Source organism: Pinus tabuliformis, chromosome 9, assembly GCF_031772625.1.
Source record: "Pinus tabuliformis cultivar Carrire ecotype Pingquan chromosome 9, CPIR1, whole genome shotgun sequence".
In the NCBI taxonomy this organism is placed as follows: domain Eukaryota; kingdom Viridiplantae; phylum Streptophyta; class Pinopsida; order Pinales; family Pinaceae; genus Pinus; species Pinus tabuliformis.
In genome coordinates this window covers 749,350,929-749,360,429 of record NC_142307.1, presented here as the reverse complement: position 1 = coordinate 749,360,429, position 9,501 = coordinate 749,350,929, and positions in this window count along the sequence as shown.

The following is a 9,501-nucleotide window of genomic DNA, read 5'->3' as shown; positions in this document are numbered from 1 at the left end:
CATCTCAGTGTGTTGTCGACCTCCATGCAGTTCGAGAACAGTTGGAGGGACTTCGCACAAAAATCATCGCGCTGACAGAGTGACTTGAGGGCGAGTCGCGATGTTTGTGTGGGGGGGCTGTTGAGCATGGAATCCCCCCATGGCATGTTTTAGGGGCTCAAAGCCCAAATTTTGACCCAATTTTGTTGTAAATCTCCGCAAATTATGGGTGCGGGGCGCCAAAGTATAATAGAGTCACAGGGTTGTCTGCCCTAGGTTTTGTAATGTAATGTCGGCTGGATAGATCGGACCATGGGATAGTATAAATAGAGTGAGGCTCTAAGTGCAAGAGAAAAAGGAGGGAGAAGAATAACAAGTCTAAGTGATTGAGTCACAAGTGTGAAGTGTGTCTTTGGGTCGTAGAGTAGGAGAAGGCTTTACAGCTGAGTGCGCAGAGGCCTAGTAGTTCGCAGTTGAGTGCGCAGGGCAGAGTCGAGTCTGTAATCGAGGAAGGAATTAATAAAGAGAAGTTTTATCATAATTTTATGTATTTGTTCTTGGGTTAATGCATGTTTGTACGATTTACAATTATATTGTTTATTTACTACGTGCACCTGTATGAATGGTTTATATTGTTAAGTATACTTAAAGCACTCAAATAGGCAAAGTTAATTAACTAACGTTGGAATACCATTGAGGTCTTGGGTAATAACGTAGAGCGCGATGTTCATCCCCTCGGTGTTGCATGAAGGCAGTATATCAGGATGTGAGGTAAGAGAACGTGCGCGTAGCGACTTGCACGCAAGTTCAAACTCTGGACCACTTGAACTCATTAGACATCTCCAAGGTGCGGAAACATGGTTCTAGCACCCTCCCATACTACTTCGTGTGAGACCTCAGTCTGCACTTCGCAAATTGTTTCCGAAAGGGCCAATAGTACCTGGATTTGTTTGGCTAAATCAACTCTGAACCTGGGTCAGGCCCCACTAAGCCAACAATAGCTCAATCCTAGTGACTCCTTTTGATGACTTCATAATTCATTCAGTCTACGGTTGCCTTCATATTTTTATTGGCATGTGAGTATTGTGTTTGTAGCTCATTTCTTTCCTCATATGTCAACTAAGAGACATCTCCAACTCTCATGGGATTTAGTACATCTATATAGTCGTCCCTAGTAGCTCTAAGGAGGATGAGTCTAAGAGTCTCAGGGTCATCATCTTTGGTGCCTAGCATGAAGTTATTTTTCATGTGATACATGTTGCATAACATGAAGGTAGTTTTCATGTGATACATGCTACTTTGCATGAAAAATAACTTCATGTGATACACCTCAAACACCATGAAGTTATTTTTCATGTGATACATGTTGCATAACATGAAGTTAGTTTTTATGTGATACATGCTACTTTGCATGAAAAATAACTTCATGTGATACACCTCAAATTTCCAAGTTTTCCTCTTGACTTTTTAAAATCTTTGCCAAATGTTTCCCAAGGGAAAAACACTCCCCTTAAACCCTCCTTTGGATTCTACTAAGTAAGGATAGGTCCAACACCTTTAACTTCACACTTATTCAACTTCATAAGTAAAAGGCTAAGCTCATGTTAAGGCCTTACACTCAAGAAGAGTACCAATAACTCCAAGCGTTAGGCCTATATACTCTCAAATGTAGGCATGAAAGCAAGGGTTCCAAGAACCTATAAATCTTCTTATATCCATATCCTTTATTAACAAAAATTAGATTAGATATATCCAAGCTTTTCTTCTAACTTAAGAGGTTATAGTCCTTCAAAAATTAAGGGTATCCAATCTTTAGAAGTCTTCACAAATTTTCCAAAGTTCACACAAGAGTTGTGAGCTCTTCTCTACTTAGCATTCAACACCTCTTTATCTCTCACACATAGGATGGCACCATCTAAGTCACTCATATGAATTGATGTTCATATTGATATAATAGAATTACATATATTTTCAAGACAATAAAAAAGTGATATGATTATTTAAAATAATATTTATTATTATCAAGAAATTAATAATGGTTATTATTCTTCTTCATCCATTCAAAGAAAGGAAGAAATAAAGGAACTTAGAAAGAACTACATATGAAACATTTAATATAAAATTTTGAAAATATTAACAAATAGTTTTATATGTTTTTCAAGGGCAAAGGCTATCAAATAACTTTTTCTTCCCTCACCCACCAATTTTATTTTTGAAGATATTCACAAATTCTCTTTTTTTTTTCCAAATATAAATATTGTTATATAACCTTCTTTTTCATTACTAACTCACTCCTCACTTGGCCCAACTCAAAAGGGACATGTTATTTAAAATTTACTTGGCTTGTGTAAGCATTATATTCCTACAAATGAAGATGTCACAATTTACTTTGTAAATCATAAAATTCCTCAAAATTAATGATCTGGATTGGATCATTCTATTTTTTTTCATTCATATTGATGTATTCAGAGTGGAAAAAGTGGAGGAATTAGCTCATGGAATCATTTTTAACGGCGTGACTCAGTTTGGCAAAATGGGGTTTGAAACCTTCCGAGAGCATTTTGAGGCATCAAACGATGTTTTTTTTTTTGGGGGGGGGGGGGGGGGGGGGTGTGGGAGTGGGGCGCTTTAAAAATTTAGCCCCGCACTCTTTTATGCTATTCCATGCACAATTATCTTTCCAACGGTGCAAGAAGCGTGTCAATCGGACTTTGTATGCAAAATTTATGTCACTCAAAAGTTGACATCCCTGTTTTCACACCCATAATTCGGGAGGATGTTGCATCAGCCCCGATTATTCATATAAAAGGAGATAACCACATGATTATGATGTAAAAGACTCTAGAAGAGTCTATATTGTAACTTTGGTTAATAGTTGAGGTAGTCAAATTTAACCACTAGTAGACTGTTAGGTTGTGTTATAATCGGGCCACTAGGGGGAAAATGGATTCCATTCTTTCGAGTGCATTTGTTCCATAGTTGAGAAAAAATAGCCAAGAGGGATAGTAGGTGGAGTACACAGAGAGGATTTGTGCATTGTAGTAGTCCATGGGCCACAGACCATACTTATTTGTACTTGTAACCATATTTCCAGACAGAGAAAGAGAGCGGAGCAACCTTACCTTCTGATGCAAGAGCATCCAATTGAAAAGGTGACATCTGGAAATGGTTTTTTACTTTCTACTGGAAAGGAAGGAAAAAATTACGAATTTTTTTTTATTTAAATTAAGGCTGATACAACCATTGTCCTTTAAAAATTAAGCAAGCAAGTAAAATAGGATTAGTTAAGAGTATGTTTAAAGAAACTGTTAGATAACTGTAAGGTAATTGAAGGACAGTTTCTCAACTGTAAGGGACTACTGGTAAGGCATAAAAGCCAAACCAGATCCCCACTATGAGGGTCTACCATCTAGAGAGAAGAAAGAATACAAAAATTGAAATTACAATTTGTTTTCTTGAGTATATGTGAAAGCAAATGAATCTAAAATCTCTGTCATAAAGAAAGAAAGACAATTTATTTTTTCCTGTGCATTAGTGCTTCAAATATTGTTTTAAGCAAAATAGTGAAGTATTTCATTAAAGAGGCCGAATGACATCGACAGAAATCTCGTGACTGAAGGCATTTCAGACCAGAAACCAGACAAAGGCAAAGCCAACAAAGATATCACATTCTTTCTCAGAAACCCAGGTACATTTACATTCAGTATTCAAGCACACCTGTGCATTTGTTACATTTCAAAATTTAACAATTCAATATACATTTATGAAACCAAAACAGTAGAGGGTTTCGAAACCCACAAGTGCCGAAAACAACGTTTTGCAGGCCAAGACCAGTCTGACAGTGAGGGTTTGAAACCCATAAAACCATACAAAACATAACTGAGAAAATGAAACCCCAAGGGTTTATGCCTGACTAAGGATAACACAAGCAAAAACAAGACAATCACGGAGGGATCCTACCCTGTTTCCCCAAGCCGCAAAGACTCCCAAGAACGAGGTCATGGAGCAGCATTCTCCAAGTACGACTTGCACATCACCACGAAAACGAGATGGGTAGTCAAAAACCGGAAAGGAAAGTAAAATAAGGTGACAAAGAGTAGATAAAAGAAGGGAAGAACAAGGGTTTACCTGGAAAAATCCTGTCTCCAAGTCAGAGGACGAGAACCGAGTCCTTAGCCAAAGGGTTTCTCCCAGCGAGAACACCATTGGTAAGTTTACCTACTCACCAAGGGGCCAGAGGGTTGGAATCACAAAAAAATGAAATGCATAAATGAAACCAAAACAAAAATTTACCTGAAATAGTGTTTGCTGAGCCGCCCACAGAAGTAGCAAGGGAAGAACCTGTGGATACACAAAGGCTAGTCAACACTAGAACTAAAATTAGAAACCACCATAGGAAACAAGCGAAGGCACAATGCATACACAGAGCCGAACCAGACCAATAGTGGATGCAAGAATGGAGGCCAACTCTTAGTTTTCCCTCAGCAGATGTGAATTAGCTACATTTTCAAAACCAAGGCCAGTACAAAGGGGTAGGCCAAAACAGTTAAAAGTGAATTAAACCCTCACACCTAAAACCCTGGTATTTTATTCGGAAGATATACGAAGTTAAGTAGTTTGTTAACACATTTCCTTTCCTCGGCATTGCCACCAATTTTTGGAATCAGAGCCAGTTAGTCCCTTTTCTTGGTAAATATGGAGGTAGGTAGAAGAGGTCAAGGTAGAGCCATCAAAAGAGTAGCAGATGAAGGGCTACGAGAAGAGATCAGGACCTTAACTGCACGTTTGGCAGTAGTGGAAGCAGGAAGGCACAGATAACCGAAAGGTGGGGATGACAGTGAGGAAGAAAATGCATCCACGATGGATGGGTCAGATGAAGAAGGACTAGAGATTAAATTGTTGATATCAGTTTTGCTGGCTAGTAGCAAGCCAAGACCAGAGCTTTCTAATTATGATGGCAGTTTGTCCACAGAGGCATTGTTGGACTAGATAAGTGAACTAGATAAATATTTTGAATATGAAGAAATTAGCGAAGACAAGAAGATCAGGTTTGTTGTCACCAAATTGAAAGGACATGCAGCACTATGGTGGGACAGTGTGCAGGCAGAAAGGAGAAGATTGAACAAACCATTGATTAAAAAATGGGATAGGATGATTGCTAAGATGAAGAGAAAATTTCTGCCTAAAGATTACCAAATTTCCCTTTATAGACAAGTACAGAACCTGAGACAAAGAATGATGACCGTAAAGGAATATACTGAAGAATTTTATAAAGTAAACTTGAGAGCTGGCTATGTTGAAGATACCCCTGAGAAAACAACGAGGTTTGTAAATGGTCTACGGATGGAGATCCTAGATGAAATTAGTATTCTTTCCCCTAAGACCATAGAGGAAGCCTATCAGAGTGCTTTGAAGGCAGAGGAAAAGATTGCCAGGAAACAGAATGCCAAAAGGGGACGTGGTTCTCGCAGAGGTAGGGGACAGTCCTTTGGTAGAGGTAGGACTGCCAATAGCAATGAAGAGGGTAGTAGTTCGAAAACTTCGGGACAGACTGAAAGGGAAGGTAACACTAGAGGAGGAAGGTCATACCAACGAGGAAGAGGTAATGGTAGAGGCAGAAGAAATGCCTATCTATGTTACAAGTGTCACAAGTGGGGACACAGGTCCTTTGAATGTCCTAAAAATGAACAAACTGGATAGAGGGGAGCATATGTTGCTCAGTCCGATGAAGCAGAGGCACCACCACAGGAGGTGGAGAATATGCCTAAAACAGGGGAGGCCTTGGTGTTGAACAAGGTGTTATTGAAACTAGCTAAGGAAGTAGCTGATCAGACACAGAGGAAAGCATTGTTCCGAACTGTGTGCAAGTCGCATGGGAAATGTTGCAAATTAATCATAGATAGTGGAAGTATTGATAATCTGGTAGCTACTGAAATGGTGGGGAAATTGGGTTTGAAGAAGTTGAAGCACCCAACTCCATATAAGGTGTCTTGGTTGCAAAAAGGGCACGAACTGCTGGTCGATGAGCAGTGCAAAGTAGATTTTCATATTGGCAAGTACAAGGACAAGGTGACTTGCAATATCATGTCGATGGACGTGTGCCATATTCTGCTGGGCAGACCATGGCAGTATGATAGAAAGGTTGTCCATGATAGGGAAATAAATTGTTACAGGTTTGTTAAAGATGGGATAAAGCATATAATAGTGCCCATGAAGGAAAAGGATGCTACAAAAACCACTGGAACAAAAGCATTATTGTTAGGTGGAAAAGAGTTTCTGCGACAGATTGAGGATAATGAGGTAAAATATGCAGTTGTGTGAAGGCCAAAAATAATATTGATACATACTGAGATTACTGACTTGCCTGTAGAGATACAGGACATGTTGCAGGAATTTAGTGATATTGTGGTAGATGATCTACCAGACAAATTGCCACCAAAGTAGAGCATTATTCACCATATTTATTTCATTCTAGGAGCCAGTTTTCCAAACAAAGCTGCTTACTGGATGAGTTTGAAGGACAATGAGGAAATCAGGAAGAAGGTGTAGGAGTTGTTGGATAAAGGGTTGATTCGAGAAAGTCTGAGCCCTTGTGCGATTTCGACTATTTTAGCTCCCAAGAAAGGAGGTGAGTGGCGGATGTGCACTGATTCCCAAGCAATTGACAAGATCACTATCAGGTATAGGTTTCCTTTACCTCGAATGGATGATACGATGGATTGTTTGAGTGGAGCAACATACTTTTCATAGATAGACTTGAAAAGCAGCTACCACCAAATCAAGATTCAAGAAGGTGATGAGTGGAAGACAACTTTCAAGACTAATGAAGGCTTATTTGAATGGTTGGTTATGCCATTTGGAGTGAGCAATGCCCCCATCACGTTCATGTGTTTGATGAACAAGATGCCGAAAGAATTCATTGGTAAATTTGTGTTTGTATATCTGGATGATATACTTATATTCAACAAAATTAAGGAAGAGAATTTCCGACATGCCAGGTATGTATTAGAAAAATTGCAGCAAATTAGATTGCTGATAAATTAGAAGAAATGTTATTTTTTCAAGAAAGAATTAATTTATTTGGGATTTGTGATTTCCGAGAATGAACTAAAAATGGATCCGGAGAAGGTTGCAGCCATGGTTAGCTGGCTGTCTCCCAAGAGTTTGTTTGAGGTACAAAATTTTCATGGATTAACGAGTTTTTATCGCAAATTTATTAAAAGTTTCAGTGGAATTTTTGCACCCATGGTGGACACCATTAAGAAGGCAAATCATCATTTTCATTGGACAAAATCAGCTGAGAAGAGTTTTTAGCTGTTGAAAAGGAAGATCACTGAAAAACCAATTTTAAGATTACCAGACTTTAGCAAAATTTTTCAAGTTTGCTGTGATGCCAGTGGGACAATCATTGCTGCAGTACTCAGCCAAGAAGACAAGCCAGTAGCCTACTTCAGTGAGAAATTAAATGAAAGTAGGCAGAAGTACGCATCTTATGACAAAGAATTTAATGCAGTCGTCCAAGCACTAAGGCATTGGAGACATTATCCATTGGCCAATGAATTTGTCTTATTTTCAGACAATTATGCATTACAATATATTATGCAATAGGATAAGCTGAACCATAAACATGCGAAGTGAGTGGAGTACTTGAAGAGTTTTACATTTGTGTTGAAACACATCAGATGTCAAGCCAACAAAGTGGCAGATGCATTAAGCAGGAGGAATTTGATCCTACAAGAAAGCACGACACAAGTATTAGGATTCAAACATCTTAAGGACTTGTATGAAACATATGCAGATTTTATGGAAGCCTATGAAACTTGCCAAAATCCACTGTTGAGGGATAACAGTTCATGGTTGGACTATAATATGCAGGAGGGGTTGTTGTTCAAAGGAGGGCAATTGTGTATCCTGGAATGTTCTATGAGATAGAACTTAATCCAGGAAAAGCATAATGGAGGTTTAGCTAGGCATTTTGGCATAGACAAGACTTTGGATCAGTTGAGCCACTTTTATTATTGACCGAAGATGCGTAGAGATGTACAGAGGTTTGTGACTAGGTGCAAAGTGTGTCAACTTACAAAGGGACACAACCAGAAAACAGGGTTGTATATGTTAGTGCTTGAAATTTCACCTCAGGCTGAGAAAGGTAAACTCCAAGGTAACATCAAACCACTTAGCCTCGTAGCTAGCCCTATGGGGCAGGAGAGGGCTCTCTCCGGTCTATCTCGATAGGTATCTTCAACGGGCGAGATAACCAATGAGGAAACACTGATTTTAGGCTAGTAAACTGATAAAAGGTTTGATTTGGGGATTTTAGGGTTTTGGTGGAAAGTTGGGGAAAGGCAATTTTGGGTGCGGGGATTGGACACAGTTTTTGCAGGGGGTTCTTTAGGGCAAGGTAGGAGACTGTACTAATGCCATTGAATTAAGTGAATGGATAGGAATGACCGGTGAGGAGCTAAAGAGAGCAAGAAACCTTCAAGGGTTCTCTTTAGACAGATGAAAACATAAATATTAAGCAAACTTAAAAGCAGAGCATGGCAATCATGAATTCTACTTTAACACTTCATTTGCCTAATTTGCAGAAGGAAAAGTAAGAAGATGAATCACATAACAAACTTACAAGTACAAATAGAAACACACCATCAATACATGTAACCACAGGAATCCCAAAAAGGACTGCAAAACCCTGGTCTTTCTTCCTTTGCCAAAATTGCAGAGATACAATGAGTAATACAATAGAGCTTTCTCCCTCAAAAGTCCAACCATGAAAATGAAAAAGAAAGTACATAATATAGGCAATCTAACATATTTCCTTGCCTCTAGGGGTTGATCTCACTATCCTAGGAGCTGTTTCAACCAATTCTAAACTGAGCACTAAAAACTAGGCAGTCAAAACAACTTGCCTCTATAAGCTAGGAAACCAATTCATTCATTAAATTTTTGCCTATCTCATGAATGAATCTTCTAGAAGAGATAAATAAGTGTCAAAATATCATAAAATTACATCATTTACAACAAGGAGGATCAAAATTCACTCAAAAAAGTCAAATCCAGTCAAAACTGCGTTTTGCTGAGCTGTAGGTGGATTTCTGTGAAAAACTGCCCAACAGGTTGCGCCCTAATCCTGAACAGGTCGCGCTACGTTGGAGCTGCTTTTGAGGCACTTCTAGGTGTCCAAATGAAGCAAAAGTGGGCTTGTTGGAAAGGTCTAGATGTCTACTTTCCAACCCAAGTGGAATTGCTGAATTTGGTGGCCATTTGCCCCTCCAAAATGGCAATCTCCCAAGACTGCTTCCTGTGTGTCAAAAAGGTGGCAGAAAGTCATTTTTTGCTTGTTTTTTGACCTTCTGGAGGCTCAAAACTTGATGAAATCTCTTGGTAATTGCTGAGCAGGTGTATATTTGCATGACAAATCCAAAAATGCTGAGTTTTCCCCAAATGGAGTTGCCCATCGAATAGGTCGCGCGCGGCGCGCGACCTGTTGGGGAGGAAAACCTGTTTTTTGCCCAAAAATTC